This window comes from Dendrobates tinctorius, unplaced genomic scaffold (assembly GCF_039654945.1).
Source record: "Dendrobates tinctorius isolate UK_male_01 unplaced genomic scaffold, ASM3965494v1 ptg000016l, whole genome shotgun sequence".
NCBI lineage: Eukaryota > Metazoa > Chordata > Amphibia > Anura > Dendrobatidae > Dendrobates > Dendrobates tinctorius.
The window spans coordinates 53,092,038-53,098,203 of record NW_027361684.1 but is presented as its reverse complement, the minus strand read 5'-3'; positions in this window follow the sequence as shown (position 1 = coordinate 53,098,203).

Below are 6,166 nucleotides of genomic sequence, written 5' to 3'. Positions count from 1 at the left end.
TAAACATCCTTCAGAGCAGGCAAAACAACACCAACATGTCCTTAGCCGGGTTCTGCTCCCTCAGGCCTGTGGGCACACAGGCCAGGCAATGTCCAGCATGCAGGCTTGGTCTGGAGCCACACACACAGGAAGGCTTCTCGCTCTCTGCACACAGACCACTCTCTAGTGTCCAGCCTGGACATGTTAAAATCTGTCCACACTGACAGATTCCAAAACACTCCCCCAATGTGCCAAACACACCTGATTACATACAGGCATCACCCAGTGAGGAGACATAAAGGGCGGTTCCTTCCCACACTGCACCACCCACTAAGCTTGGCCCAGAAAATGGAGGATTAACCCCTTTGAACATGAAATTCTGGAATAAAACTTTCTGTGATGCATATCTCTTCCTGTGATACATTATCAGGGACCCTGTCACTGGTCCCCTTATAAATTCAAACAAGTAAAGGCTAAACAGACAGCTGTGGGTTGATATTAATAGCCTGGAAAGGGGCCAGAGATATTGCCCCCCTCAGGCTACCAACATCAGTCCTTAGCCATCCAATGGGCCAAATCTGGCGCACAACCTCAATCTTCCCACTTGCCCTGTGGTGGTGGCAAGTGGGGTTAGTAATAGAGAGGTTTGAAATAAACACACAGCAAGAATAAAATCCTTTATTTGAAATAAAACAAAATATTCTGTTTTACAAATGTATTTAAAAATAAAAACAAAATTATACTCACCTTTATGCCTAATCAATTGAAACCCATATCCCCTGTAAATAGTAAACAACCATATCCCTCACCTGTCAAACTTGAAAATGATCTTCTGATGCCCAGGTACTCTGTAAAAAAACAACAATAGTAAACAACCATATCCCTCACCTCTCCGATGTGAAGATAATCCATAATGTACCACGCCATAATCCATCTCTGCGACATCTGGGTTACAAAGTGAACGGTGACATGATGCGACCATCCAGTCTGAAAATCAGGATACAATGAGCTGCTGCGATTATTGCTTTTTTCCATTCTTTGCAGTTGAGGTTAGGGTTGTGTTAGGGTTGGGGTTAGTGATGTGTTAGGTTTGGGATAAGGTTGTGTTAGGGTTGTAGTTCGAATTGGGTTTTTTCAAAAGTAATAAAAAGTGATGATGATATGAGAGCTAGTGTTGAGCACGGCTATGCATGGGGGATCCTCGCATGTTTTTTGGGTGTCTAACAGCTGAGAAGCATACGGGGCAGGGGCTCGAGCATGTCACTCATGCACCCACGATATTTGGTGCATATGTAAGGTAGACACCAGTCTGTAGTCATGGCCGAACACTCCGGTACTGTTGTGCCTGGGCCTCCCCTCACAGGATAAAGATACAACACTTTCTGCATAGCATGACTTGTACCCACAGTGCTGGCAGAGTCCTCCCTCTGCTTTCCAAGGCTGTCTTCATTCACTTGCATTCAAATGAAGACAGAGTCCAAGTTTAACTCACAATGCAGAACTTTACTGACGTCTCTTCGCAGGTCATCCAGATTACAAACGTGATGGACATTAAAATCTTTGTTACATTCCAAAACAGCTTTCCCTTCTTCACTCTCTTCCCTATGCAGCTCGAGGTCGGGTCATACCCACTTGTACAAATTACCGGTATCCCTCCTGTCCATACTCACTGGTGCTTTTCTTTGCCGTTTCGCCCCGGCTCCTAGAAAATGAGCCCAGGCTGCAACTTGACACATGATGAACACTCGCCCGTGTGGCTGCCCTTTGCTTCTTTCAATTCTTCAATGGGAAACTCTATCCTCCTGACTTTGCTGCTACACTTGTTCTTCTTGACTGGATAGCTGGGCACTATGCTTTAACATTGCTAGCAGTATATGTCGAGTCCCAAGTCTTGAACACTAAAGCTCAAGTCAAAAAGAGGGTTTTACACCCCTGGACAATTAAGCCCGTCTACAGGGTTCGAACACCCCTACCTAACTACCTCTAACTAGGAAGTCCCCCTCTACTCCTATACAGCTAACCCCTCCTATTGTTAATCCCTATATCTCCATCTAAATGTAACAAACTCTATGCCCCCATCTAGTGTCCATAACACTAATTACACTATCCCTTGTATGTACATAGATTGAACAGCAAGATGAAATATACACGTTACATCACAATATGGTATGAATCACGGTAACTATATATACACTCACTGGCCACTTTATTAGGTACACCTGTCCAACTGTGTGTTAAGACTTAATTTCTAATCAGCCAATCACATGGCGGCAACTCAGTGCATTTAGGCATGTAGACATGGTCAAGACAATCTCCTGCAGTTCAAACCGAGCATCAGTATGGGGAAGAAAGGTGATTTGAGTGCCTTTGAACGTGGCATGATTGTTGGTGCCAGAAGGGCTGGTCTGAGAATTTCAGAAACTGCTGATCTACTGGGATTTTCACGCACAACCATCTCTAGGGTTTACAGAGAATGGTCCGAAAAAGAAAAAAAATCCAGTGAGCGGCAGTTCTGTGGCCGGAAATGCCATGTTGATGCCAGAAGTCAGAGGAGAATGGGCAGACTGGTTCGAGCTGATAGAAAGGCAACAGTGACTCAAATTGCCACCCGTTACAACCAAGGTAGGCAGAAGAGCATCTCTGAACGCACAGTGCGTCGAACTTTGAGGCAGATGGGCTACAGCAGCAGAAGACCACACTGGGTACCACTCCTCTCAGCTAAGAACAGGAAACTGAGGCTACAATTTGCACAAGCTCATCGAAATTGGACAGTAGAAGATTGTAAAAACGTTGCCTGGTCTGATGAGTCTCGATTTCTGCTGCGACATTCGGATGGTAGGGTCAGAATTTGGCGTAAACAACATGAAAGCATGGATCCATCCTGCCTTGTATCAACGGTTCAGGCTGGTGGTGGTGGTGTCATGGTGTGGGGAATTTTTTCTGGGCACTCTTTGGGCCCCTTGGTACCAATTGAGCATCATTGCAACGCCACAGCCTACCTGAGTATTGTTGCTGACCATGTCCATCCCTTTATGACCACAATGTACCCAACATCTGATGGCTACTTTCAGCAGGATAATGCGCCATGTCATAAAGCTCGAATCATCTCAGATTGGTTTCTTGAACATGACAATGAGTTTACTGTACTCAAATGGCCTCCTCAGTCACCAGATCTCAATCCAATAGAGCATCTTTGGGATGTGGTGGAACGGGAGATTCGCATCAGGGATGTGCAGCCGACAAATCTGCGCCAACTGTGTGATGCCATCATGTCAATATGGTCCAAAATCTCTGAGGAATGCTTCCAGCACCTTGTTGAATCTCTGCCACGAAGAATTGAGGCAGTTCTGAAGGCAAAAGGGGCTCCAACCCCTTACTAGCATGGTGTACCTAATAAAGTGGCCAGTGAGTGTGTATATATATATATATATATATATATATATATATATATATACACACTGTATACTCAAGCAGAGAAAGGTCCACAATTCCCAGGACCGAAACATTGCTGTATGGGCAGCTAGCCAGATGGGCTAATAAATAGCACTTTGACTGGAACTCTTTTGGTGTGCTGCTTTCATCTTGATGACTATATATATATATATATATATATATATATATATATAAACCTGATGCTATCGAATTCTGTGTTGTACCTGTGCTCACTCTACCCCTGGATAAAATCCGTGAGTGGTGTGGTTTCCAAAATGGGTTCACTTGTGGGGGATTTCCACTGTTTCAGCACATCAGGGGCTCTCCAAACGTGAATGACGTCCGCTCTCGATTCCAGACAATTTTGCGTCCAAAAAGTCAAACCGTGCTCCTTCCCTGCCGAGCCCTGCTGTGCACCCAAACAGTAGATTTCTCTTATATTTGTGGTATCGGCGTACTCAGGAATAAATGAACAACAAGTTTTGTGGTCCATTTTCTCTTTTTACTATTGCGAAAATAAAAAAGTTTGGGTCTAAAGTGAATTTTTTATTAAAAAAATTTAAATGTTCATTTTTCCTCCCACATTACTTCAGTTCCTGTGAATCAATTGAAGGGTTAATAACTTCTTGAATGTGCTTTTGAGCACCTTGATGGGTGCAGTTTTCAGAATGGTGTCAATTTTGGGTATTTTTTGTCATAGACCCCTCAAAGTCACTTCAAATGCGATGTGGTCCCTAGAAAAATAGTTTTGTAAATTTTGTTGGAAAAATGAGAAATCTCTGGTCAACTTTTAACCTTTTTAAACATCCTAACCAAAAAAATTAAGTTTGAAAAATTGTGCTAATGTAAATTAGACATGTGGTAAATGATATTTATTAACTATTTTGTGTGACATAGATTTCTGATTTAAGGGCATAACAATTAAAAGTTTGAAAATTGAAACATTTTCAAAATTTTCGCCAAATTTTTTTCACAAATAAATGAAAGTCATGTCGAACAAATTTGAACACTATCATAAAATACAATATGTCACAAATAACAATCTCATAATCAGTGGGATCCTTTGAAGAATTCCAGGGATATTACCACATAAAATGACACTGATCAGAATTAGGCAATTGACGCAAATTCACAGGTTCAGCAAATTTCTAACAATTCTACATAAATGGAATTTCAATTGAATTTATTCTCTCATCACTTTTAACTACTGTATATAACTACAAATAGAGATATGGCTTACCAGATAAATAGGTATGTTTGACTTTTATTACATATGGGTCACCCTCCCAGGGCCGTGGGGGTGTTCGGTACCGGGCCGGTGTCAGCGGGATGTGTCACAGCAGCGACAACCCGGACCGTGGCCTGGGGCGCCCAAGCAAATGGTGTGGGGAATGGAAATGGTGGAATGTAGTTAATGGAATAGTTCGTGACGCCACCTGTGGTGTTCGGCAAGGGAGGTGTTAAGCCGACGCTGCAGACAGATTCTCCGGGACAGATGGTGTGGTGCAGCAATGATGTTATAGCCCTCCACAGGCAGGGCTGTTGTCCCAGGGCAGGATAGGTGAAGAGTCACTTAGATGGTGTAGTGTTTGGCACAGGGGATGTAGCAGTACCAGGTGGATGGATGCAGGAAGGAATGGAGGACACCAGGGCATGTAGTTCCAAAGCTTTACTCACAGTCTGTAGTGCCCACTTCTGTGCAGTGTCCTCCGGGTCAGGGACTCAGTCAACCTCCAGGCAAGATGGAATGCTCCCTTCCACACTCCGCCAACTTATGTGCCTTTTCTGAACGTCTCCTCTATAGCGCCTTTGAGTGTGAAGATCTCTTAGTACTGAGTTATACTGGAGTTCCTCCTGACAGATGTTCCCAAGAACTCTACTTGTACGGCAGACAGCTGTAGCCTGCTTCGGGGACTCTCTACTCCTGAGTCCCGGCTCTCTATCTGTGTTGCTGTTGTTCCCCCAAGCCTTAGATGGGAGTAGTGCATTTACAGCCCACTACTCCACTGGTGTCTGCTGCAGAACCATTAGTGTCCATTCAACCTCGGGGACCGGGCCCCGGCCTTGCGCTTAGAACTTCTAGGCAGGGTTCTTCCTTTAACCCACATCCTCTGTGTTCCCTTTCACTCCTACGTTCCGTACTTGTCTTTCCCTCCTATGGAAGCTCAGGCTTCGGTTCAATGTCTTTCTCCTTCTTTCCTTTCCCGTGCCAGCTGGCTCAGATCACTGAGGCAGCTGCAGCACTCCTTCCTCCATCCCTCTTCCAGGGATCCCCACTCCTCTCTGAGTGGCTTCCTCTCCCAGACTGACCTGTAATCCTAAACCATCCTGCTCATTTATGCATTCTAAACACCACCCACCTCCCAGCACATCTAGTGTTCCAAGCATGGAACCACCAAAGGTGCTCTGCTTCTCTCTAAGCAAGGAGCCGCAATGTGGTTTTGCTGAACTACTCTATTGTGTGGGGTGCGAGTGTTGGAGCGTGGTCAGGAGCCTCCAATTTACCTGGAAGGTGAGGCACCACACCTTAGGGGAAGGTGCAGTACCTCTGTGGCGACTGAGCCTCAGGGGCGCCACACATACTTCAATATATCCCCATCTTTACAATGTAAATCTCAGGAGCCATAAAAAATTATGTGTCTTTTGAAGGATAGAAAGGACTTTACAGTCATATCTTAATATACTTTCAATACACTCTTCAAGCAGTCATCACCTAGTAATTTATTCCACTTCATTTGCTTTCTTAATAGGAAAT